The sequence below is a fragment of the Rhinatrema bivittatum genome, chromosome 2 (genome assembly GCF_901001135.1).
Source record: "Rhinatrema bivittatum chromosome 2, aRhiBiv1.1, whole genome shotgun sequence".
Classification (NCBI taxonomy): domain Eukaryota; kingdom Metazoa; phylum Chordata; class Amphibia; order Gymnophiona; family Rhinatrematidae; genus Rhinatrema; species Rhinatrema bivittatum.
Window position 1 is genome coordinate 428,214,273 of NC_042616.1, and position 27,330 is coordinate 428,241,602.

General features: G+C 42.4%; 1 protein-coding gene and 1 pseudogene across 3 annotated transcripts in view; one reads left to right on the forward strand and one right to left on the reverse strand.

Moving 5' to 3' along the window:
• The window catches only part of LOC115083318, a 62,071-nt pseudogene that overhangs the window by 24,667 nt on the left and 10,074 nt on the right, over positions 1 to 27,330 (reverse strand).
• LOC115084895 (vomeronasal type-2 receptor 26-like) overlaps positions 13,899 to 27,330 on the forward strand; it is a 75,220-nt gene continuing 61,788 nt past the window's right edge. For all 3 annotated transcript variants that reach the window (XM_029590289.1, XM_029590288.1, XM_029590291.1), the window contains exons 1-2: positions 13,899 to 13,954; positions 21,554 to 21,744. The gene's annotated coding sequence lies outside the window, so the exon portion shown is untranslated. The remainder of the gene's footprint in view (positions 13,955 to 21,553; positions 21,745 to 27,330) is intronic.

Below are 27,330 nucleotides of genomic sequence, written 5' to 3' on the forward strand. Positions count from 1 at the left end.
GAGTGTATGTGTGTGAGAGAGAGCCTATATGCAAGTGTGAGTGTGATTGTGTGAGAAAAGGTATGAGAAAGAGAGGGTATGAGTACCTATATGCATGTGAGAGAGCATTTATGCATGTGAGAATGGTGAGTGTTTCTGAGAGAGAAAAGGTATGTGTGACAGTCTGTGTATGTGTTTGTGGGTAAGAGAGAGAGGGTGTTTGTGTGAGAGCCTGTGTGCATGTAAGTATGAGAAAGAGAAAGGGTGTGTATGAGATCTGTGTGTATGTGTATGTGTGAGAGGAAGAGAAAGCCTGCATATGAGAGAGGGAGTGTGTATGTGTGTGTGTGTGTGTGTGTGTGAAAGAGATAGGATAAAGTTTGTGCGGCACCCCTCCCATAGTTCATGACATCTTAGGGTGACTGTAAATCAAAAGATTCCAGATATAGAGAGTGGGAAATGTTTTTAATCTTATTATTTTTAATTGTTGGGTTATTTGATGTATCTGTTGTTTTGAACTATTTTATTGTTTTTTTAACTCTTTAGTTATATATATATTTAATAAATATCTAAAAGAAATATCTGTAAATAAATATTGAGATTTAGGCAATACAATCGGGAAACAACAAAATGAAAAAAAGAGAAAACAATTAAAGTTTCAACATATAGCCCCCACAATAAAGGAGTGGAGGAGAAACAAGACAAGAAAAGATGAATGAAAAGGGTAACAAATAAAAAAGTGACATATTAAAAATGCTTAATAGAAAGTCTAGAGTATAGATAGATATATATATTACACTCTGTCACTCAAATTTTCAACCCCTACTTCCCCAGTGACTACAGGCCCAGAAAACGTCTTCAGATCAAGAAAAGCAAACAACTGTTCTGGCATAAAATAAATGTAGTCCGCTTGCACATATGAAACGAAACATTTACATGAATACCACAAAAAGAAAGAGGCCCCTACAGCTGTAGACTCTTGACACATGGTCAAGAAAGATTTTCTTCTCTCCTGAGTTGTTTTAGTGATATCAGGGTACATCCAAACACACTGACCCATAAATGTTGCAGAAGCCTTTTGGAAACAAGGACACATAACAAAATCCAAATCATCCTTAAAGACAAAAGAATCTAACAAAGTGAATTTAGCAGATTCTTTTTGCCCAGATCCTTCCAAAACATTCATTCCATCCATCTTATCCCCGAAGACAGAAGCAGTTCCAGACTGCTGTACTTTCTTCTTGAAAGACAAATACAAAACACATTTTTATTAAGAGGTGGAATTGCTTCATCTGGTATAAAGAGAATCTCCAAAAAATATATCTTTAAAGTGTCCGATGGAGCTAGCTCAGGTAAAATAGGAAAATTATCAAAACACAGATCAAGTCGCCTTGCTTGATTTTCTAAATATTTCAGACATCTATGAACCAACATCTTATCTTGAATTAGAGAAGAATTAATAGTTTTCATATTCTTAATCTCATCTTTAAGGTCCAAAATATCTTTATGAGCTCTCTTAGACACCTCCTCTTATTCTTCCGCTAAAGACTCAACTGCCTTCACCAATATCAGATATCATTAGAAGTAACTGCGACAGAAGAATCCATTCGAACCAGGACAGCCCACAAAGAGTCCAATGTAACGCAAGGGGGGTTTAACAAGGGGGGGTAATGGCAATCGGTGTCCAGCTGACACGAGAGATAAGGAGCCCGCAACAATACTTTCCAGTCAGGAATCCAAGGCCTGCGAAGCCCCCGAGGAAACAAAGACTTCCTCTCCAGGCTCCTCGGTGTTTGCTCTCCCTCCTCCAGTTCCCACAGCAGAAGGAATGTCAGAGTGTTTTGCAGACACTAATGATATTGTGACAGTGTGACAGCAGCCCTGCAGGCATATTTTAAGTCCTGCTAATTGAATTGCCCCTGAGGCAGCTCTATGAGCGAAACTCGGCCAGAGTCGGGCATTGAAATAAAGGGCTTCTTCTGATCGTCCGATTCTCATTGTCTTTACTGTATCACAGCCAACTGGATCGGCTTCCGATTTGTTTTTTGGGACTATAGCACAAACATCCAGAAACCGAGAGCAGGAAGATGGATCCACCTACTGTTGGAAACCTGAGTGCAGGAGTTAGCAATCTGTTATAGACTGACTGCTCGAGTAGCAATCTGTATGGAGAAGATGCTTGATGGGAGGAGCAATCAGATAGGAGGAGCAATCTGTAGAGAAAGCTCTGTGTAGCGGGCTCCTGAAGAGGGAGGAGTCAGCAATCTTGTAGTGTCTCAGATATCGTCTTGCTAAGGTGTAGCAATCTGTAATGAATCTGATATAGTTGTGGTGGATCCCTGGGCCAATGGCAGATGACCACGCTCTCAAGAGGGACCACCGGCTAGGCTGGAATATGGAGACAGTTCTTTTATTAGACAGGTTATTAGAAACCACCAGAGGTGGCAGTAGTGAGCTGATATGCCCAGCAGGGCTGTAGTCCCTCAGGTACTGGAACAACGATCCCAGGATGGCTGAGCTGTTGAGAAACTGTAGAAAAGTGAGTAGGCAGAGTTCATGAATAGAACTAGATGACAAAACTCACGTAAGGTCTCAAGTAAGCTCAGGAGCTGGAAAGGATTAGGCCCTTGAGGAGCGAGTACCTGGTTCCAGGAAAAGCTCTGAGAGAGCGATGGTCACTCACATTTGTTTGTAGCAGTGATAGCTTCCAGGCAGTAGAGAATCTTCAGAGTGTTCAGGAACATGGGCCCTCAAGGAGCGAGTACCGGTTCCTATCTGTAATCTGATAATAAAGAAAAGAGCGAGGCCCCCGAGGAGCGGGTACCTCTGGTAAGTCAGAGGAGGCAGAGTAGCTTGGGAGTAAAGCCGAAGCAATCCCCTTGCTAACTCGGTTTGTTAGTGTTTTCAAAGACCTTTAAATATTGGAAGCAGATGACGTCATCTCAGGGGGACGCCCCCATGGTTCTCGTCCTTGCTGGTACAAGAGTCGGGACGCGCACGCGCGCGCCCTAGGCATCAGGGCAAGATGGTGGAGTTGCAGCATCTTGCCAGTCTGGGGACGCCGGAGAGAGACGGCATGGAGACGCCGTGGTAGCTAGCCGTCCATCAGACCCGGAGGGAGTCGCCACAGAGGTAAAGAGGGCGGAGTGAGGGCGTTGAGCAGCGACAGACGCAACACCTACCCTCCCTAAAGAAATGGAAATTATCAGGTAAGTAGTAATTTCTCCTTTCTTAGCATTCAGATAGGTGAATCCACGGCCAGTGGGATGTACCAAAGCTACTCCCGAACAGGGCGGTCTGATCAATACCACACATGCGAAGGCTGTGTCCTCCCGGGCCTGCACATCCAGGCTGCAATGCCTGGTAAAGATATGTAAGGACCATGTTGCAGCTTGGCAAGTCTCGATGGAAGACAGTAATATAATCTCTGCCCATGACACTGTCTGAACCCTAGTGGAATGATCCCTAACCTGCCCAGGCAACGGCTGCTTAGCATCCACATATGCAGTCGTGACTACCTTCTTAATACAGTGGGCTATTGTAGCCTGCGACGCCGGCTCACCCTGTTTACTCCCACCATGGAGAATAAACAGCCGGTCTGTCTTCCTGAGAGGTTCAGAAACCACTAAATACCTCAAAATATTCCTCTTGATAGCCAAGGAACATAACAGGCGATATTCATTCACATCTCTCTCCCTGTACAAAGTCAGCAGGGAAATTGATTGATTCAAGTGAAAATCCAAGACCACACTTAGCTCAAAGGACAAAACAGTAAACAACTGTATCACTCCCGGAGTCACTCGCAGAAACAGTTCCCAGCAAGACAATGCCTGCAGTTCAGAGACTCTACATACAGAACAAATTGCCACAAGAAACACCGTTTGCAACATAAGCAACCTCAAGGAAAAGCTAGGCACCCGCCAGGAAATCCAAAACCAGATTAAGACTCCACAAGGGTACTGGCAACCGGAGGGCAGGATGAAGATGTTTCACCCCTTTTAAGAAACGAGCCACATCTGGATGAACTGACAAGGGTCCACCATTCACCTGACCTTGGAAACAGGCAAGAGCCACCATCTGTACCTTCAATGAATTAAGGAACCAACCCTTTTCTCAATCCATTCTGCAAAAATTCCAAAATGAGTGGGATCTTAACCGAATGAGGAAGAATCCCTTGATCCTCACACCAAGCTTCAAATACTCGCCAAACCCACACATAGGCTAAGGAAGTGGAAAACTTTCTCACTTGTAGCAAGGTGGCAATCACCACAGTGGAATATCTATGCTTCAGCATCCGAGCCCTTTCAAGGACCATACCGAAAGACAAAATCAAGTTGGATCTTCATGAAGAACAGGCCCCTGACATAGCAGATCCCTGTGAACTGGTAATTGGATAGGAGGGTCCACCAGGAGCCTTCATAAATCTGCATACCACAGCCTCCTGGGCCAATCTGGTGCCACCAGAAACACCATCCCTGTGTGATTCTCGATCCTCCGAATCACTCTACCCAACATGGGCCATGAAAGAAAAGCACATAGGAGCTTGCCCACCAGCCACTCCTGTATGAAGGCATCTATACCCAAGGAATTTTAATCTCTTCTGCGACTGAAGAACCAAGGAACCTTCGCATTGTGAGATGTTGCCAGCAGGTCTAGAAACAGGTCCACTATGAGCTGAAATGCCTCGCTTGACAATTCCCATTCTCTTGGGTTCAGACTCTGCTGAGAAAGTTGGCTTTTACATTGTCTTTTCCTGGAATATGGGAGGCTGAGATCTCCTGAAGATGCCCTTACACCCATTCCATGAGTTGGGCTGTTTCCGGTGACATTTGCTGGCTCTTGGTTCCTCCCTGCCGATTGCTGTAAGCATTATCTGATATTACCCAGATTGCTCAACCCTGCAATCGATTGATAAATCGTAAGCATGCCAACCAGACAGCCTGGGCTCCCAGCCAATTGATACTCCAGAGAGACTCTTCTGTACTCCAGCACCCTTGCGCCATCAACTCCTGACAGTGCCCCCCCCCCCCCAACCCTGGAGGCTCGTATCTGTCGTGAGTACTAGCCAGCCCGGTGATCGTTGGGAAACCCCCTTCCTTAGATGGTCTGCTTGCAATCACCACTGCAGGTGTATGCTGATCTCCACTGGCAAGTGAAGCCATATCAAATAGACTTGAGACTGTGGACTTCAATGAGCCAGCAGAGTGTGCTGAAGAGGACACATATGCACCCTTGCCCATGGATCCACCTCTAGGTTGGCCACCATCAACCCAAACACCTGTAGATAAGACCACACTGTTGGGTGTATCGTTTCTGTCAATAGTTGCACCTGCACCATCAGCTTCTGAATATGGCCATCCGGCAGGAACACCCTGTCTTGCTTTGGGTTGACATCGAGATACTCCAGCATCTGGGATGGCTGTAGATTGCTCTTGGCAAATTTCACCACCCAACCTAGTTCCTGTAGCAAGGAGATCTCCTTGCTTGTGACCCAAAAGTTCTCTTTCAGATCTTGGCCCGAATCAGCTAATTGTCTAAGTAAAGGTGAACCAGAATGCATCCTTTCTCAACACTGCCGCAACCACCACCATAACTTTGGAAAAGATTCTAAGCATGGTGGCCAACCCAAAGGGCAGCGCTCAAAACTGATAATGTCCCCCAAAACAGCAAAATGCAGAAATAGTTGATGCTCCAAGCAGATGGGGATATGGGGAGAGAGAGAGAGAGCATGTGTGTGGAAGAGAGCATGTGTATGAGAGAGAGCATGTGTGTGGGAGACAGCATGTGTGCTTGTATGTGGGAGACTGAGAGCATGTGTGCTTGTGGGTGGGAGAGTGAGAGAAAGCATGTGTGTGTATGAGAGGGAACATGTGTGTACAACTACCCCAGTTACTCTTTGCCTGATATTCCATGATAATTTCAGGGCATCTGGAAATCAAAAGTTACAAGGTATGGATAACGGGGAATTTTTTAAAATCCTTATTTTAATTGTTGGATGTTATTTGATGTGTCTGTTTTGAAATATTTTATTGATGTTTGGAGGATTTTTATATGTTATTCAATGCATTAATTGTTTTGAATTATTCTTTTTATTAGTATAGTTTTACTAATTTTGTTTTATGAGGAATGGTAATGTTTCTGTTTTTTACATTGTTGCAGTGCATACAGAATTTGGCTTGTTGCGGTTTCCAGTTCAGTTTTTGTCTGTACATTTCTGTTTATACTATATGGTCTCTTTATTCTGTATTTGAAGGTCTGTGTTTTCATGTGTGACTGAAGGGAGTTATTCCATTAGGGGCGGATTTTAAAAGCCCTGCGCACCGGCGCGCCTATAGCCCCGGGATGCGCGTAAATTTCCCAGGGCTTTCGAAAAGGGGAGGGAGGGGGCGTGCCCGGGGGCGTTCCCGAAATGACGCGGCGTTTCGGGGGCGGGCCCGGGGGCGTGGTTGAGGCCCGCCCCCGAAACGCCGCGTCATTTCGGGAAAGTTACGCCTGCTTTCAGCAGGCGTAACTTTGCTGACAAAGGTAGGGGGGGGGTTTAGATAGGACCGGGGGGTGGGTTAGGTAGGGGAAGGGAGGGGAAGGTGGGGGGAGGGTGAAGAAAAGTTCCCTCCGAGGCCGCTCCTGCGCTGGGCTCGGCATGCGCAGGTTGCACAAATGTGTACCCCCTTGCGCGCGCCGACCCCGGATTTTATAAGATACGCGCGGCTACGAGCGTATCTTATAAAATCCAGCATACTTTTGTTCGCGCCTGCTGCGCGAACAAAAGTACGCGATCGCGTATTTTTTAAAGATCTACCCCTTAGTGTGTAGTTTCTATGTAAGAATCTATAACAGCTTGGATTGTTCTGTTTTCCTAATAGGGGGTTTATTACTATTTTAGGCCTGGTGTAATATGTATAGTATTAACTTTCATAGGTAGGGTTGTTGCTGTTTGAGTGGCTCTCTGAGGTTCATACCCATGCCCAAGATGCATTACAGTTGGCCTAATACCATATAGGTTCCAAGTATCTCTTGCTTTTTTTGCAGGGTTTTCTAGTTGGCACCTCAGCAGTGCATGTAAATATAATATACATATTGTAAGTGACATTTTTACCTCAGAAAACTGTGCTTTGAATGTTCCTTTTTCATTTAATTTTTAATTGTGTGTGAGGAGGGTGTGATGGGTTGGGAGGTAGGGATGTGCAGAGTGATGCCATACATTGCATTCGGGATACGTATTCGTTGGGGGGGGGCAGATACATTGCATATGTCCGTATGGCGTCCCGATACGGTTATACGTCGAATCCTATTCGTTACCCGGCTAAAATTAAATTAACTACAACCCCCCACCCTCCTGACCACCCCAAGACTTACCAAAACTCCCTGGTGGTCCAGCGGGGGTCCAGGAGCACTCTCACACCCTCGGTACCAGTTCAAAATGGCGCCGATAGCCTTTGCCCGACTATGTCACAGGGGCTACCAGTGCCATTGGTCAGCCCCTGTCACATGGCCATCGGCGCCATCTTGTGCTCCTGCCATGTGACAGGGGCTGACCAATGGCACTAGTAGCCCCTGTGACATAGTAAGGGCAAGGCTATCGGTGCCATTTTGGTTCCTGGCACCCAACGGCACGAGTGCAGGAGATCGCTCCCGGACCCCTGCTGGACCCCCAGGGACTTTTGGCCAGCTTGGGGGGGCCTCCTGACCCCCACAAGACTTGCCAAAAGTCCAGCGGGGGTCCGGGAGCGACCTCTTGCACTCGGGCCGTATTGTCAGTATTCAAAATGGCGCCGGCGCTACCTTTGCCCTCACTATGTCACAGGGGCTGACGGTCGGTGACATAGTGAGAGCAAAGGCTAGCGGCTGCCAGTACTCAAAATGGCACCAGCATTAGCCTTTGCCCTCTCTATGTCACAGGGGCCGACCCTCGGCCCCTGTGACATAGTGAGGGCAAAGGCTAGTGCCGGCACCATTTTGAATACTGGCAATACGGCCCGAGTGCAGGAGGTTGCTCCCGGACCTCCGCTGGACTTTTGGCAAGTCTTGTGGGGGTCAGGAGGCCCCCCCAAGCTGGCCAAAAGTCCCTGGGGGTCCAGCGGGGATCCGGGAGCGATCTCCTGCACTCGTGCCGTCGGGTGCCAGGAACCAAAATGGCGCTGATAGCCTTGCCCGTACCATGTCACAGGGGCTACCTGTGCCATTGGTCAGCCCCTGTCACATGGTAGGAGCACAAGATGGCGCCGATGGCCATGCTTTTTCAGGTAAGGATTTTAAATCATTTGAACATGCTATGGTTATTAGCTATGTGATTTAAATTAGTGTAACCCCTTTTTCGGGAGTGGTGAGTCCCTTAGGACTCACATCTAATTTGTAAACTTCAGGGGCTCCTCCAGCTAGCTGACTCCATCCCATGCTCGACTCCTAATCCCCTGAGGGGGATTCTTTTTATAGGGGGAGACATTTGTCTATGACCCAGACAGTGAAGTCTGATCCTGTGTGTGTGTATACCGGAAGCCCTGACATCCCCTAGAGGAAGATGCTATAACAAAACAGGCAGGACCAGGCACTAGGTATTAAATAATTTACTGATTAGTTTAAAGTCAAAATAAAGTCCATCTTTAAATATTGGTGCAGTTACAGAAGAATTTGTTACAGGTAGGGCATCTCATTCTGCAAACTGGTCGAACTTCTCATGGTGATGTAAAGTGTGCATGTAAAGCTCTCCCAGTGGTTTACCTAGGATTCTTAGGTCAGGGATCCCCTTCTACCATAGAAAAATCCTACCTTAGAATCCCGTGCCATCCCGAATACATAGCCCTGTGTCGAGGTTCCATGTTGTTGGAGATCCAGATGGGGTCTCCATGTTCTTATTTGATTCCTTTAGTTCTCAAAGTTGACTCCTCAGGTTGAAAAGTCTGAGGGTGGGAATCTGCTGATCCAGCCAAGTCCCCAGTGAGGAGGAGCGGCCGAAAAAACCTCCTCACAGCAAAAGAGAAATACTTTCTTCTACAAAACCTTCCTAGACTGGACTTCTGCTTCATGAGGAGAATGAGCTCACTGGTTTTCAGCCCCTGCCCTCTGGGTACAGTCTGCAAGGATGACCTTCCCCAAAGGAACAGAGAGAAATGCAGTCGCCTTCTCTGTTAGAGTTCTTTTAGCCTTCGCACCTCACTCAGCCAAACCTGTCACGGGTACTTGCCACATTCAGGCCAAAAAGATGTCCTTACTGTAACTAAATACCTAGAATCCACTGGCAGGTTGTGCACAGTGAATCCTCCTCCATAAAAGGGAAACTGGTGAGGCAGGGAGGCCTCACCAGAGATGGAAAAAAATCTACATCCTGACTCTCTGGTGTCCGCTCTACATTAACTCTAGCCACCCCTCTTACTACATGAGCAACCAATCCCAGTTCTCCTAGGTGGGAGGAGGGCACGAGGGAATGGATAGCTGAAGATGTTAAAGAAAAGGGAAATGGAACTAAGGCACATAGTGACAGACTGAGGGATCTGCTAACATCAGCTTGGTACACAGGAGCAGAATTAAAATTGGTCAGACAGGCTGGTAATTCCAGAGCTTTTATTTGACAACTTGTAGCTCTCAGGGACTGTAAGAGTTCCGCAAGGCTTGGGCTAGGAGTTTCTTTAGCAGACTGTAGCACCACCCAATTCCAACATGCACAGCATGTCTTTAAAGTCTTGGAACTACACTGAGCACACCGCCAGCTGTTAGCATTACAAGCTGGACACTGAAAACTCTGAAAGGTTTTGTAAGGACCCTCAACATAAACAAATGAAGCAGAAAAAATTTCCTAAGACCTCTGACAGACTGGAGAATGGAACAGTTATTCTTAGTGGTAACAGAAAAAACTGGCTTGGACTGACCGGCAGGACCAAGGGTCTCGAACCTTCTCTTGTAGCTGTTATTTATTTGCAAATGTTTATATACCGTCATTCGGTAGGTTCCCTCATAACGGTTTACAACATTTGCATACAATTTCTAATCCAATTTCATTTCCTACATTCATACATAAAATACAACAAAAGAAAAAGGAATAAAATATATGTACAATTAATTGCAAATAAAAACATATTCCAAATATAGTAATGATTACATGAAATAAGAACAGTAGTTAATATCAGAAATAGAAAATAAAAAGGTCATATAAAATTTCTGTATAAAACTAGTAAAACAGTTCAGTTTTTGTATTGAGAAATTAATAAAATAATTCAATGATAAAATGAGTAGCTAATGGTATATGTTGTAAATAATTATTTGAGCAGGTAATCAGTACGCTTTTTGCTGATAGAAAGGTTAACTGAATGGTATATCAGCTGAGGGTAAATGTTAGTGAATTCCAGAGTATGCCTTCCTGAACAACCAGGTTTTAATCTCCTTTTTAAAGCTTTTTACGTTTTGTTGTAAGCGAGTTTCAGTAGGTAGTGAGTTCCATAGTTTTGGACTTGCTTGTGAAATTGCTCTCTCTCTTACTTGTGTTAATTGGGAAGTTTTTATTGAGGGAGTAGATAATAGTCCTTGATTTGTAGATCGTAAGTTTCGCTGTGGGGTGTGTATTTTTAAGGCTGTATTAAGCCAATCTGTTCTCTCTCCATAGATAGTTTTGTGAGTTATTGTTAGTATTTTATATTCATCTCTATATTTTATAGGAAGCCAGTGTAGTGATATCAAGACTGGAGTGATGTGTTCATGTTTTTTTGTTTCTGTAAGAATTCTTGCTGCCGTATGTATTGTAGCGGATGTACTGTTGTTAACGGTAATCCTATAAGCAGGGCATTACAGTAATCAAGTTTAGCAAAGATTAGGAGTTGAAGGATAGTTCTGAAATCATTTTGCTCCAAAAATGGTTTTAATTGTTTTAGTATTGATAATTTGTAATATCCCTCTTTGATTTTTGTTGCAATATGTGTTTTACAGTTTAATTCATTGTCCACAATGAAACCCAGATCACGGACCTGTTGTATTGGATGAATTCTCGTTTGCTTGTCTTCCAGCGTCAAGGGCGGTAATGGTTCATTGGATGCTTTTCTTTCCAGTACTATGATTTCAGTTTTAGACATGTTCAAAATGAGTTTCATGTGAGTTAGCCATGGGCTCTGGTGTCTGGGAAACTGACCTGAAGAGTGGCACGGGACTGCAAGGCAGGATTTGGGACAAAACAAGGGCCGGTCTTCCACCTAGCCAGCCCCCTTCCCCACAGATTGAGCCCTTGGGTTCTGGGAGCCAGTAGTTCTCTGCAGTGGAAGTACATCATAGCGGTGAGTCCACACAGGCAAGGTCTGGACAAGACAGGCTGGAGACAAGGCATGGACAAGGTAGGCTGACTTGGCAGGCAGGACAAGCAGGCTGGATACTAAGCAGGACCTGGAACCAGACAAGACAAGGGTGAGAGAAGGCAAGGACTGGACTCTGGTACAGGCAGGACTGGACCAGATCAACAGGACAAGATCAACAAGCAGACTAGGGTTGGACCTAGACAAGGGAAACACAGAACAAAGAACACAGAAGTCCGAAGGTAGCAAGGTTTAGTGTAAACTGCCCTGCCAGGGGAAGCCTCTTCCGCTATGGTGTCTGGATGTGGGCTGAGGGTATATAAGGCAGAGATTTACGATGGAGCTGGCAGAGGATACTCTCAGAAGCCCTCTCTCCAATTGGGTGTTGCAAGTGAGGGACTGCTCTCCCTCCCTACTGCAGGTAGGGAGGGAGAGCAGGGGTAAAAGAGGGAGAAAGGGAGAGAAAGGGGGAGGAGTACTGAATGACTGGATTTCTTCTGCTATATAGTAAATAAGATTTATTATCAAGAACTGCAATAAAATGTAAAGAATCATAAACAATATAGATAACAACACTGAAAATGTATTTTATATACAAGATGTTTTTATGTACACTAAAGATGCCAACTATTCCAGAGATGGCAGCATGACTGTTCAAGAATAAAACTGTCAGATAAGTATTCTGTAAGTACATTAAGGTGTTAAATATTAACCCATAATATGAACAGTAGGCTCAAGGATTTAATGCTTTGTATTCACTGTCCTTTTTGCAGGTGTCTCTGTCCCTGCTGCCTGCCAGTAGCAAAAAGGTAAGTATCTTTTACCTTACACTTTAAGATTGTAGCTGACTCTTTCTTTGTCTGGGTAGGTGTACACTCTTTGAGCCTGTGTCTTTCCTGTGAGTCTGATTCCTGTATCTTGATCCTGTATTTTGATTCTCTCCAGGTCCTGCAGTTGGATCGGTGATTTGTAGATCTTCTTTCTTCTTTTAGATTTATTAGGAAATGGGTTTCATTTTGGTGAGGGGGCTGGGGGGGGGGGATGGCCCTTCTCAGAAAGGATGGGCTCCACCTTAACCAGAGTGGAACCAGGCTGCTGGCACTAACCTTTAAAAAGGAGATAGCGCAGCTTTTAAACTAGAACAAATGGAAAAGCCGACAGTCGTTCAGCAGTGCATGGTTCGGAGGGAGGTAACTTTGAAGGATACTAAGAGAACAGGGAAATTAGGGCATCCCAGGAAAGAGGTTGCAATAAATGCCAAAGGGGACCAGGTGCCTTTAAGTAAAGTGCAGAAAAATTCCAAATTATCCCTGTCAACTGATGAGCAGGTTGCTAATACAAACAAGAAACATACTTTAAAATGTCTATATACAAATGCTAGAAGTCTAAAAAACAAGATAGGAGAGTTAGAGTGTATAGCACTGGATGAAGAGGCATCTCAGAGATTTTGTGGATGGAGGATAACCAATGGGTTAATGTGATACCAGGGTACAAATTATATCGAAATGATAGGATGGATCAAACTGGGGGAGGGGTGGCACTATATGTTAAAGAGAACATTGAGTCAAACAGGATAAAAGTTCTACAGGAAACAAAACACAATGTTGAATCTTTATGGATAGAAATTACAGATGTAAAAGGGAATAAAATAGTAATGGGGGTGTATTACCATCCACCTGGTCAGAATGAACTAACAGACAAAGAAATGCTAAAAGAAATTAGGGAAGCTAACTAAATCAGCAGCACAGTAATAATGGGTGATTTAAATTACCCCAGTATTGACTGGGTGAATGTTACATCAGGACTTTCTAGAAAAGTAAAGTTCCTAGATGAAATAAATGACTGCTTCATGGAGCAGCTGGTACAAGAACCAACAATAAAATAAACTATTTTAGACCTTAGTAGAACACAGGATTTGGTGCGAGAGGTCACATTGTTGGAGCCACTTGGTTATAGTGATCACAACATTATCAGATTTGACTTAATAACTGGAGGGAGCACAAAAAAGAAATCTACTATGACAACATTTAACTTTCAAAAAGGTGACTATGATAAAATGAGGAAAATGGTTAGGACAAAAACTGAAAGGAGCAACTGCAAAGATTAAGAGTTTAGCTCAGGCATAGATGTTGTTTAAAAATACTATCTTGGAAGCCCAGAACAGATGTATTCCTGTTGCAACTGTCCCTTTCCGATGGCTTCACTCCACCTACCTTTCTTTCTTTGCACCTCCTCTTGCTGTGGATGGACGTCTGGCTGCCACGGCGTCTGCCTGCCATTCTCTCCGGCATCCCCATGCTCTGCCTGTACCTTAGGGCACTCTGGCATCCCCATGCTCTGCCTGTACCTTAGGGCACGCGGGCCGCACGGCCCTCACTCTTATTTCCTACTTGGTGCGAATCTCAGGGGCATCCCCCTGTGATGATGTCACGCTGCCTGGATATTTAAACCCTGTGATGTTTGCTAGCCTTTGAGGTAGCAAGGGATACCTTACGGATGGGATTCGCTCTCCGTACCCAGCTACTCTGCCTCCAATTCTATTGGACTCTTAACGCTAACGGGGTACCCGCTCCTCGGGGGCCTCACTTGCTTTTCAGGTCGCTATCAGGAGACCGGTACTCACTCCTCAAGGGCCTATGTTCCCTGACTCGCTGCCTGCTCCTACCTTCTCTTCTGCCTGGAAGGATTCGCTATCTTCAACACAAGTGAGTACTACCATCTTCACCTCAGAGCTGTTCCCTGGAACCAGGTACTCGCTCCTCGAGTACAGGTACTCGCTCCTCGAGGGCCTGCCTCCGTTCCAGCCCTAGTGCCATCTCCTACGTGGAACCGCTGTGTGAGTACATCTCCTTCAAGCACTCTCATCTCTCAGGGATCAGGTACTCGCTCCTCGAGGGCCTGCTCTCCCTATCCTGGGGTTCTCCATACTGGGGCTTTGTGCATATTCCACTGTACTCATTATTCTCAGTTCTTTCCACTATAGCACTGCTACCAGAGGAGTCACTGTTCCAGTGCCTGAGGGATACTAGCCCAGCTGGGCTACTTCAACTGCTCACCACTGCCACCTGTGGTGGCTTCACCACATTGTTTAATAAAAGATCAATCTCTGTGTTTGTGTGTCCTAAGCTGAGCCTGACCTGTGGCCCCTCATGGGACATTCCCCCATGGGTGTGGTCAGCTGCTACAGTGTCCAAGGGTGCACCCAAACCTCACTAATTATAACAATTCCATACATTAGAAAAGGTGGAAAGGAGGCTAAACTACTACCGGCATGGTTGAAAGGTGAGGTGAGAGAGGCTATAATATCTAAAAGATAGGGAAGTGCATTTGTTTCATTCATTTCATTCATTTCATATTACATGCTAATTAGATGTCCATTCGTTTCATACATTTCATTCATTTAATATTACATGCTTGTATAGGAAACGAATGAAACAAATGCACATCCCTAAAGAACATCTTTCAAGAAATGGAAAAGGGATCCGAATAAAGAAAACAGGAAACAGCATAAGCACTGGCAAGTCAGATGCAATGCATTGATAAGCAAGGAAAAGAAAATTTGAAAAGAAGCTTGCCGTGGAAACAAAATCTCATAATAAAAACTTTTTCAGGTACATTTGAGGTAAAAAGCCTATGAGGCAGTCAGTTGGACCATTAGATGATAAAAGAGAAAAAGGAGCACTGAGGAATGACAAAGCCATAGCAGAGAGACTAAATTAATTTTTTACTTCAATATTCACTGAGGAAGATGTAAGATATATACCCATACAAGGGGGGTGGAGTAAACAGCTCACACATGTAGAGAAGATACAAGAAATGTGTGGCAAACAATATATACTGATCAATATCTCTTAATAGCATAGAAATTTTAATTGTAAATTAATTGTAAATACAGTAAATAAAGTCATCTATGTGGTACATGTTTGTAAATGCACAGTCAAAAATGGGGTCCTCATTTTTATACCATTTTTGACTGTGCATTTACAAACATATACCATGTAGGTGACTGTATTTACAATTAAAATGTCAATGCTGTTAAGAGATATTGATCAGTGTATATTGTTTGCCACACATTTCTTTCATTGTAGATATATATCCATGCCAGAAATTATATTCAAAGGTGGTGATTCAGAGGAAGTGAAACAAATCTCAGTGAACCTGGAAGATGTACTTAGGCAAATTGACAAATAAAGAGTAGCAAACCACCTGGACCAGATGGTATACATCCCAGAGTGCTGAAAGAACTGAGAAATGAAATTGCAGACCTGCTATTGGAAATTTGTAAACTATCGATAACATCATCTATGGTGCCTGAAGACTGAAATATAATGCCAATTTTTAAAAAGGGATCATTCCAGGATATTAGAGACCAGTGAGTCTGACAACTGTGCTAGGCAAAATGGTAGAAACTATCATAAAAAACAAAACTGCTGTACACATGTAGATAAGCATAGTTTAATGGGACAAAGCCAACATGAAGTTTGCCAAGAGAAGTCTCGCCTCACAAATTTGCTACATTTTTTTGAAGGTGCAAATAAACATGTGGATAAAGGTGAGCCAGTTGATATAGTGTATCTGCATTTCCAGAAAGCATTTGACAAAGTCCCTCAAGAGAAACTTCTTAGGAAATTAGAACATCATGGGATAGGTGGGATAGTGTCCTATTGTGGATTACCAACTGGTTAAAAGATATAAAACAGAGAATAGGGCTAAATGGTAAATTTTCCCAATAGAAAAAGATGAATAGTAGAATGCCCTAGGGATCTGTTCTGGGACTGATGCTTTTTAATATATTTATAAATGACATAGAAATGGGAACAACAAGTGAGTTGATCAAATTTGGCAATGACACAAAATTATTCAAAGTTGTCAAATCATAAGAGAATTGTGAGAAATTGCAAGAGTACAATGCAAAACTGACAGACTGAGCATGCAAATGTCAAATGAAATATAATGTAGACAAGTGCAAAGTGATGCACTTAGGGAAGAGTAACCCAAATTATAGCTACAAAATGCAAGGTTCTACATTAGGATTCACCATTCAGGAAAAGGATCTAGGTGTCATTGTTGAAAATACATTGAAATCTTCTGCTCAGTGTACAGCGACGGCCAAGAAAGTAAACAGAATGCTAGGGGTTATTAGGAAAGGAATGGAGGATAAAACAGAGAATATCATAATGCCTCTGTATCGCTACATGGTGCGACCTCATCTTGAGTATTGTGTTCAGTTCTGGTCACCACATCTAAAGAAAAATATAGCAAAATTAGAAAAGTTACAGAAAAGTGTGACCAAGATGATAAAGGGGATGGAACAATTCCCCTATGAAGAAAGGATAAAGAAGTTAGGACTCTTTAGCTTGAAGAAGAGACAGCTGAGGGGAGATTTGATAGAAGTCTATAAAATAATGAGTGTCATGGAATAAGTAAATGGTAATCAGTTTACTCTTTAAAAAATACAAAGGACAGGGGACACACAATAAAGTTACTGGGTAATACATTTAAAACTAATAAGAGAAAATATTTTTTTACTCAACATATAATTAAGCTCTGGAATTTGTTGCCAGAGGATGTGGTGAAAGATGTTAGTATAGCTGCATTTAAAAAAGGTTTAGAAAAGTTCCTGGAGGAAAAGTCAATTAACCATTATTAAGGTAGAGTTGCAGAAATTCACTGCTTATTCTTGGGATAAGCAGCTTGGAATCTATCTACCTCTTGGGATCCTGCCAGATTCTTGTGACCTGGCTTGGCCACTGTTGGAAACAGGATACTGGGCTTGATGGTCCCTTGGTCTGACCTTATGTTGGTCCCTTGGCAAGCCTTATGTTCTTTTTATTCTTTAATTAAATAAAATGGGGAGGAACTCACTACACTCTCCACAACAATCTCCCAAAGGTGTACATAAAAGCAGTGTTAGCTCAGTGAGGTCTTGAAGACTTGTTGGTACTGTATTTCTAGCCAAAGGGAAAAATAAAAGGATAAGCAATTTTTTCCCTATTCTTTGTGTATGGAGAGAATAAAAAGATGGTTAGTGTCTTTTACAGCAATTGCACTGACTGTAGCATTCACAATGTTTGTGTCTGCAGCAGTTTCCTTCCCTTGCACAATAACGGTGAAACAAAGGTTGCTTTGCTGGTTCTCCGGTTAACTTGGATTTCCTTTGCTAAGGATTTATCAAATTCTGCTGTTGCCTTGGGTAAAGTTTAACAGTCTCTGAGGTTACAGGTTGCTGCAGCCTTTATCACTCACTGGCTTTGGTAAAACTCAATCTCACACAGTCTCAGAGATAAATTCTTAAATTATTCTGGGGTAACAACAATACTGAGTTCTTTCAGTAAAGGGTTCCCACAGATAAACTTGGATCTCTCAACAGAACAAATAAATGTTCACTTTCAAATTCTTCAGCAATAAAGATTATGCAGTCCTGTCTTAATAAGCTGAATTTGAATAAGCACGCGATCTTCAGCTGGGCAATTACCATTAACTAACTTGATTTTTAACCTTTGTACTCAGCAAAAGCAATAAACCAAATATAGTTATTGTTTTTGTAGTATCTTCTTCTTTTTGTCACCGGAGCAAGTCCTGTGGAATGGCAGGAGCAATGCTTTCGCCTCTGTCCTATTCCAGCTGCTTTTCCTTCTTTGCTTTCTTTCTCTTTTTGATGCTCTTTCTTTCTCTCTCTTAGTTTCTTTTGCAGATGTGGCTTTCTTTCTCCAGCCTGCTTCAGCTGCTGCCTTGCTTCTCGGGTGCTATCTTCTTTCTCAAATGCTACTTCTTTCTGGCAAAGGCACGTGAAGCCGGACCCTTTTTTCTGACCTGGGGTGCCCATCCTTTGCTGATAATTACAGAGAAAATAGTACCCAGGGTTCCTTGGGGGTAACATTAACCATCACAAAACCTCTCCTTTTTTTCCCCTGCTTACAGTAGCCAACAGGAATGATAATTTTTGACACAACCTAGATCATTAAAATAAGGGTACTGAAAGTTAATTAAACTTTAGCACTGCAGGAAATTGGGTATCATTCCACTAACCTCTTCACTGAATTTTCTCAGGTGCAGAACACCTCCTGGAATTTTGGCAAGCTGCCAAGCCTGAATCTCAGCAAGGAAGTCACAGTGATATCTTGAACTGGATTCTTGCTTAGACTAGAGTCCCAGCACAGGGGCTTTCCCTGGCCACATAAACACACCAAACCAGCCTTGCACAAGTGATGGGGGCTAGCACTGGTCACCCCAACACTCAGTCTGGTTCAATATTTATTTTTAAACTATTTTTCCTGGGGGCTACATGAACTTGCTTCTTAGGATTCATTTTTCTCTCCAGGACCCTCTCTCATACAGCTGAGCAGCAGGGCCTATCCCAGCATCCCCTGCTGCTGTCCCTCTTGTGCTCTGTGCTCCGATGTACCTCTATCACTCCCAGGGAAAGGGGCCTTTAGTAGGTTGTCATGGAAGGGCTGTGGTAGCTTGTCACTGCTGCAGGAGCTTGGTAAGCGCCCTCTGCAGCTTGTCCCATCCCCCATTGCCTTTATTTTACTCTGTCTTAGCTTTGTTTTACTTTGATTTCTTTTATTTTATTTTTGTGCCTGCCCCTGCAATGCTGATATAACCTGGTTCCTTTAAGAGTCCAGGCCATGACATCATCATTGCTGGACTGATCACTGGCAGCAGCAGCCCTTCTCTCTGCTTTTAACAGCTGACACTGGGAGAAAGACTGTACCAAAATAAAAGAGCAGCATGCTATTTCTGCCTAGCCTTGCTCAGTACTGCTTTCTGCATCATAGGTAACTTTTTATTTAATAATCATTTTTAACCTGTTCACATTAGAACAGACAGAATAGGCCCAAAGGCCTCAAGGCAGAATACAAGAGACAAAAGGCCTGAAGGCCTCAAGACAGGAAAAGGGTGGGATAGGCCCAAGGGCCTCAAAGCAAGGCAAGTCAGTAGGCCAGTAGGCCACAAGGCAAGGCAAAGCAAAACAGAAGGCCTATAGGCCATAAGGCAAGAACAAGGGTCAGGTCACGGAGCCAGAAGTGACACCATGAGAAGACAAGGTTAGAATGGCAAGGCAGGTTTACCTAGGGCTGGGGCTTGGGCGTGGCAGGGACAGTAAGGAGGAGTATGGGAAGAGTAGTGATGAGACATACTGAGGGCTTCTGCTGGAGGGGAGGCATCATGAAGGTAGGATAAGGCTGTATACAGGCGAAATCCTAACAAGCCGGACCTGTTTGCCACAGGTAAGTCAACTCCTAGAAGACCAAAAGAAGAGCTTAAAGGTAGAAACTCAAGAGTGCTGTCTAAGGAATTTGTTTAAAGGTGTATAAATAATTCAGATAGTTTCAACCTTCTTACAAAACTGTGCCTCAGTCCTCACATAACAGAAGTTCATTTTTCAATAATGCGAGCATACTCAAGTGTATACATCTTGTTTATCAAAATTGGTGAAATTGGTTCCTTTGGGCAATATTAATTATACAGTGCTTTGAAAATGATGCAGTTAATTGTATTGGGAGAATAGATTCCACTGTGCATTAGTCATTATTAAAGGCTTGCGTTTATGAATCTTGCAAATAGAAAGCTATGGGAGTTATTAAAAAGTTTGTGTTCAAGAGGGTATTGTGCAACAAAAACTTTTCACCATCTGCTACAATTTGTCCTGCTGTATCCCATTTCTTTGTCAGACACAAAATGTGAAACTTAATTAGAATTTTTTTAATGCTCTTTGGAGGTAATTTTCAAAGGAGTTATGCATGTAAATGTAACATACTATTGTAGCAATTTTCAAAACCCATTTACATACTTAAATTGTATTTATGCATGTAAAACCTATTGACAATTTAATGGCATATATCGTAGCAAATTTCAAACGCTCACCTCCATGTGTAAAGTGCATTTACATATGTAAAAACCCAGTTTTAAGTGTGCAAATCCTTTTGAAAATTATCTCCATAGGGGTAGATTTTCAAAGGGTTGCGCGCGTAAGATACACGCGCCACCCCCAAAAACCTACCCCTGCCTCCCCCTGCGTGCGCCGAGCCTATCTTGCATAGGCTCGACGGCGCGCGCAAGCCCCAGGATGTGCGTATGTCCTGGGGCTTGCAAAAAGGGGTGGGGCGGGGCGGGGCCTGAGCCTCCAGGCACAACGGCCATTTGCTGCTGTGCTCGGGATCGCGGGCCGGCCATCAGATTTCGGAGCGGCTTCGGAAGGAACGGAGGCAGGCTGCACGGCTCGGCGCCCGCAAGTTGCACAATTGTGCACCCCCTTGCACGCTCCAACCCTGGATTTTATAACATGCGCGCGGCTGCACGTGTATGTTATAAAATTGGGCGTAGATTTGTTTGCGCCGGGTTGCGCGAACAAATCTGCCCCGCGCACAGGTTTTAAAATCTGCCCCATAGTGTGTTCATTTTTGCATTGTTTCAGTTCTTTCAACTGCATGTGTATGACAGCAGAATGTCAATATATGTATTTATTTCTCTCATGTGTTTTTGCTTTGTAATAGCAATAAAGCATGGTTGACCCTAGTTAGCCAGTGGTTTGACTGTAGGTCATTGCTACGGCCAATAACACAAAAAACGGTTGCACTCATCTTGGGCCATGTTGGGAATGAAAATGGAATGTGTCACATTATAGTCTGTTACATGCTGGATATGTAGGTATACTAGGCCCCATCTGATTTGGTGCCTTTAACTTTTGCTGACAACGTTATTAACGTAGCCTCTGGTTGAACACTGCACAAGCTGAGCTACTGAACATTATACACCATATCATAGAATGTGAGCTTTACCCAAGCTATCACGGCATCTTCAGCATTTTTTTGATGAAAAAGGAATTAGTGGCTGTGATGATGCAGTCAGACTTTATGGAAATGTGTGAAGACAGGGACTTCACACATTTCCATAAAGTCTGGAAGCAAAGTTTTTCATTGCTACAGATGCAGTTTTTTTCTCTTACCTTCTACTAGAAGGTACTGCCTTCTACCACATAGCAACAGGCAATTAGCAGAGGGCTGAGTGAAAAGGACATCTGGTCTCTTTCAATCTAACCAGCTCTGTAAGTGTTGCTTTCTGGGTAGAGAGTTTTATCTATCATCTTGTGATTCACAGCAAACTCTGGTTAAAAAAACAACATCAGAGAAAGTGCTTATATGGAATGTGCATCAAGTTTTGTATTGCAGCATTTTGTATTATCCTTTTCCCTTATTTTGACATGTAACAATAAAATGATGTGTTTTACTCTGATGTGGAACCATTTTCTTACCAAGATTTTATTGAGCACAACTTTCTCTTCTCATTTCTTTCTTTAGCCTTGCCACCATCATCTTTAGCCTGGACCCTGAGTACCTCCAATAATAGTTAAATTATGTCCTATAAAGGTTTACTTCAGCTTGGAAATACTTTATGGTGTTTGATGATAGCTGGGAACAGGTGACTATAGTTTGATAATACTTTGACCAGATTGAAGAGTTGGTCAATATAAAGAAGAAAAGATATGCAGGTCAGTTTGCTTGCACAATTTTAAAATATGAAAATATGATGTATATTGAAGTGATTTTCTTATGTAAATATAAACTTTTTTAAACAGAATTGTGATTATTTTAGTCTGAAACTTTTTGAAGCCTTTTACAAAGATTTTTCAAAAACAAGGGATAAAGCTCAGAAATTAGAATTTCATTTTTCATTCTCTATTGTATTTCCCTGAGAGGCATTTATATTTTCTTATTTTCTTTTTCAATTTTAAAATATTATATCTTTTTCCTAAGTATTTTTTTTACAACTTAGCAGGGTCACTTTTCAAATCACGTTAGGGCCTTAATGCCATAATGCATGTGTTATTTTTTTGCATCGCAAAACATGAACGAAAATTTTGAAAGTTTAGTCAAGGGGGAGGAGTTTGGGTGGGGTTTAAATGAGGGGTGTTTAACATTGTATGCCTGAAACAGGAGAGAGAGAGAGAGAAAGAGAAAGAGAGAAAGAAGCTCTGGAGTGACCACATATTCGTCATCTATTTATACCACTATAGGAGGGTTAACTAGTAACTCAAGATGAGGTTTTGGTGGTGGTCTAGCATTTGGATGCCAGTTTTACATGCACAGTCAGAGGTACGAACAGCACAGTACACATCAGTGAACATTTGATGTGATTTGGAATGAGGAAAGGAACACAACGATTTATTTATTTATTTGTTTGTTTGTTTGTTTTTATATACCGATGTTCGATTTACACATCACATCGGTTTACATGTAACTTGAAGGTGCAAGAGGAAAGGGATTTCCTTTTGTCAGGTACAAAAATGATTAGAGAAAAGTAATATGATGTTATAGTGGTAACATGAGTAAAAAACAGTGCTAGTAATGGCAGTAATCAGTATTGACAGAAGAATGGACAGCATAAGTAAAACTAGAATAACAATAATTAACATTAGAGTAACATTAGAATGGCAGTAATTAACATTAGATAGGGAATAGACATAATAAGTAAGAATAGAATAACAATAATTAACATTAGAATAACATTAAAATAACAATAATTAACATTAGATATATGTTGTAACAAAGACAGTAATAAGGGACTTATGTTGAATGGATCGTGATGGAGAGGAAAAAGTGTTAAGGGGAGCATAGTGTCTATTGTGTGGATGGATAGATTTGTTGGTGTGGTGGTGAAGGGCGGTGTTTATCCTGACTGCAGGGTTAGGGCCTGTTTTGGGGTTGGTTCGCGTATGTTGTTCGGAAAGCTTTGTGGAATAACCATGTCTTAAGATTTTTATTGAACGATTGGGTGCATGGATCTGTTCTTAGTTCTGTGGGAAGTTTGTTCCAAAGGGTGGGGCTGGCAATTGAAAAAGTTCAATCCCTTGTGGATATCCATTGAGTGGCTTTGGGGGGCAGCGTTTGTAGGAGTCCAGAGTTTGAGGAGTGAAGATTCCGTGTGGGAGTATGGAGGAGAAGGGGGGTGGGCAGCCAGTTGGTTTTGTCATTGTGGAGGATTTTGTGAATGATGGTTAAGGTTTTGTACTGTATTCTCTGAGGGATTGGAAGCCAGTGTAGGTCTTTAAGGATGGGTGTGATGTGGTCTGATCTCTTGCTGTTTGTGAGGGCTCTGGCGGCAGCATTTTGGAGTAGTTGAATGGGTTTGAGAGTGGAGGCTGGGAGACCCAGTAGTAGGGCATTGCAGTAGTCAAGTTTAGAGAAGAGAAGAGCCTGTAGAACTGATCGAAAGTCTTGTGGGTATAGCAGTCGCTTGAGCTTTCTTAGGATTTGGAGTTTGTAAAATCCGTCTTTTAATAGGTTGTTGATGTGTTTCTTGAAGTTTAGTTGATTGTCAAGCATGATGCCAAGGGTTTTGACTATAGAGAGTGTTTGGTTTGTAAGACGTTGTGTGGAGGGGTCGGTGGAGGGTGGTGGGGAGGGTTTTCTGGATATGTATAGGATTTCAGTTTTGGTGTAGTTGAGAGTAAGGGATAATTGTGATAGTAGGTGCTTTATTGATGATAGGTGTGCGTTCCATCGCTCTAGGGTGTGTTCAATGGAGTCTTTGATTGGGAGTAAGATTTGTACATCATCAGCATATACGTAATGTAGCAGTCCTGTTTCGTTGAGGAGTCTGCATAGTGGGGTCATGTAGATGTTGAATAATGTGGAGGATAGGGAAGAGCCTTGTGGAACTCTGTGGGGGAGGGGGATTTGCTTGGATTCTGGGAGAGAGTAGATTGTAGAAATCTCATCTTTGTATTCCTTTCTTCATTCCAAATCACATCAAATGTTCACTGATGTCACTGTGTCCTGTGCTGTTCGTACCTCTGACTGTGCATGAAAACCCTAGACCACCATCAAAACCTCACCTCGAGTTACTAGTTGAACCTCCTACAGTGGTATAAATAGATGACTAATATGTGGCCACTCCAGAGCTTCTTTCTTTCTCTCTTTTTATCTCTCTCTCTCTTTCTCTCTCTCTCCAGCTCAAACCATGGAAATCTAGGCCTAAGGAAGGAAAAGAATTTGCCCTCAAAATTATGCAATCAAATTTTTCTGAAAGGCACCCTGGGACCTTTGCTCAAAAGAGTTAAAATTAAGAACTAAACAAAAGTTCCAAAGTGCTTTTGGCACAGGTTTTTGCTTATCTGAATTTTTTCCTGTTGAATGTTTTCCTTTCAGAAGCTGCAGGAAATTAAGTCTTTGGATCGAAAGATTAATTATTTCAGAATTGTGCAAGCACATCGACTTTTGCCCTACTAGCAGATGGCTCAAATTTCAAACTGTCCGCATTGGATCAAAGCCCGTGTGCCCCTCTTTATCCACTGGCTTTGCACCAATTCTCAATGTGCATCCTTTTACCCACACACAGGGTGGACCACGATCAGAACACCATTTCATACATGTAAACAGCTGCAGCGCATAGAAAAGTGCTCTCTTTGTGTCCCATGAGAACATAATTTGGAATGCATTTCATCTTCAGTTAAGGTTCTTAAAGTACCATTTGGGTTGGGATGCTGAAAGTACACCCTAAGGAAATGAAATCAGTCTTTAAAAGGGCAATAATGAACCACCCGGTGGAGCTTGCAGTTTTCACAGGGCTGCAAGCTCATTTTCAAAGGCAAACTCTTTGTGGAGTGTTGCAAATTAAATATATATATAGAGAATTAGTATTATACATTAGTAAGAGAAATTTAACGCTCATGCTGAAGAAAGAAAATATAATTTAATTAGTGTCTTATACACATTACACTCTCAGCCTTGCCCTCATTGCCTTATGAGGAGCTTGGAACATAAAGGAGAAACATTTCACTCCTAAGCACACGTTTTTGCTTTCACTAGGAACATTAAGGGGTAGATTTTAAAACCCACGCTCGCACGTCCATGTGCGATGTGGTTCCCGGCGCGCACACATGGACGCGCTGATTTTATAACATGCGTGTGTTAGCGAGTGCACGTTATAAAATACGATTCCCGCACACACATGCGTGGCTGATTTGAATGTCAGTGCGTGAATGTTCGGGCAAGTGTCCTCTAACACGCGCAGCGGGGGGAATTTTCTAAAGAAACGCGTGGCAATGCAACAGGCCCTTCCCCAGTTCCCTCCCAGTCTGCTCCAATTAAGGAGCGGACTGGGAGGGAAGTTTCCTATACCCTTACCTATCCTTCCTCCCTTTTCCCCCTCTCCTCTCCAACCCCTAAACTTACCCTAATTAATCACATTTTTTTTTGTTTTGTTTTTTAATTACTTTGCCTCAACAGCTGAAATAAATTGCTTTCCCGGGACAGGACCTAATGGCCGCTGTCCCAGTAGGCCTCCACCCCCGCCCCCCGGCCCAACCCTTCACCAAGCCCAGCACTTCTGCGTGTATTGGGAGATACATGCATGGCCGGGCAGTTTTTAAAATGTGGTCGGCACGCACACGGCCCGGACATGTGCGTATTCCTCGATTTTTACAGGCACTGGCTTTTTAAAATTAGGACTTAAGAGAGAAAAAAAGCCCTGTATTTGTACCATGTATTTCTGGATGTTTGCAGCAGGGTCTTATATTTAATTCAATTTAGTAATTTGTTAATCGCTATTTCAGCAAACCTACCCACAGTGATGTACAACATCAACGATAAAAAATCATATACATAATAAAAATAGTTATCAAAATTATAAAAAAAAATGAATTAACATTAAATAAAAATCTGATTACCTGTAATCTCAAAACTCTACAGATAAACCTGGTGGCATAATATTATTAGACAATAAATTTACATTCAACAACACATTAAAAACAGCATTAGACCATAACCCAATAAAGGATAAGGCAAATAACCTAAAAATATGAAGCTTATACAATTAAATATTTTTTTTCTCAACTGGTTAGTCTCTTAAAATATACTATAGCTGTATTTCTCTCACAGAGACTTCAAAGGTAAGTCTCTGTGAGAGAAGCACCAGAGACTGTTTTTTTTATATATAGTAGCTGAATGCCATGGAAACAGCTAAAAATGGTCTCTCATACATAGGCGAATGCACTCACACACACACACACACACACAGATGATAACCAAGCAGCTATCTTTCCTTAAAGAATTTGGGAATACAGGAAGGCACTGATTGTGAGAATGAAGACTTTTTTCCCCTTACGTGATTGCCGTTTGTTTTTCTTGTGGTGATGTAATCTCTGTCAGAGAGGGATTTTTGAGTTTTGGAATTCCTGATGGTACATGTAATATGGTTTTACAATACTGAAAAGGCTAAGATGATAAAGGAATGCATATTTCAGATGTGCTGTAATTGCATCCTACCAGATGTAATTTCTGCACATAAGGGAAAATGCACAGGACTGCTTCTAAGGCCAAGTCCATAAGCAAAGCACATTCAAGCAGCACGGTCTGAATTTTCAAGAAAGCTCATCACCCAGTAAAAAATGTTACTAGCTAAAATTTGTATGGGTATCATAAGGCTTGGGGATAACTGCACAGAGTGACAGATATTACTCTTAAGAGAAATATGGGATTAACCTGCACAGCGTGGCAATTACTACTTTAAGCTTGCTGGGCAGACTGGATGGATCATTTTAACCCTTTTCTGTCATCATTTCTATGTTTCTATGAAATTCTCTGTTAAAACAGCCTGCTATGAATAAATGTTACTGACTGAGATTCCCCTGACTAGATGAAAGCACTGAAAGTATTTTAAATTACTCAGAGAAAAAGTCTCATTAGCCACTAGCCAGTGTGTAGATAACTTATTAAAAAATACTTTTGTGAGGTTTTAAGTGACCCTTTGTTTTTTGTGATCTATAAGTTGGAGAAGTTTGAAAATGTAACGAAGAGAAGTATATTGTTATAATTAAGCTAATGCATATTTCAGACATGAATGTGACTTTAATTTTAAATTAATAGGGAAAGAACATGTTCTATTGAAAATATATGGAGGTCTACTCTGATCAATGCTGCTTAAGCTTATGATTTCATTGGCTGAAAAATCAATTACACACTGCTTATTTCACTTCATTAGCTGACCTCTTATTTACTATTATTCTCTTAGCCAATGAGAGGCAGTGTCAGATGTCAAGATTTGAATTAGTCAATGGCCTTTTTCTTTTTAGAAG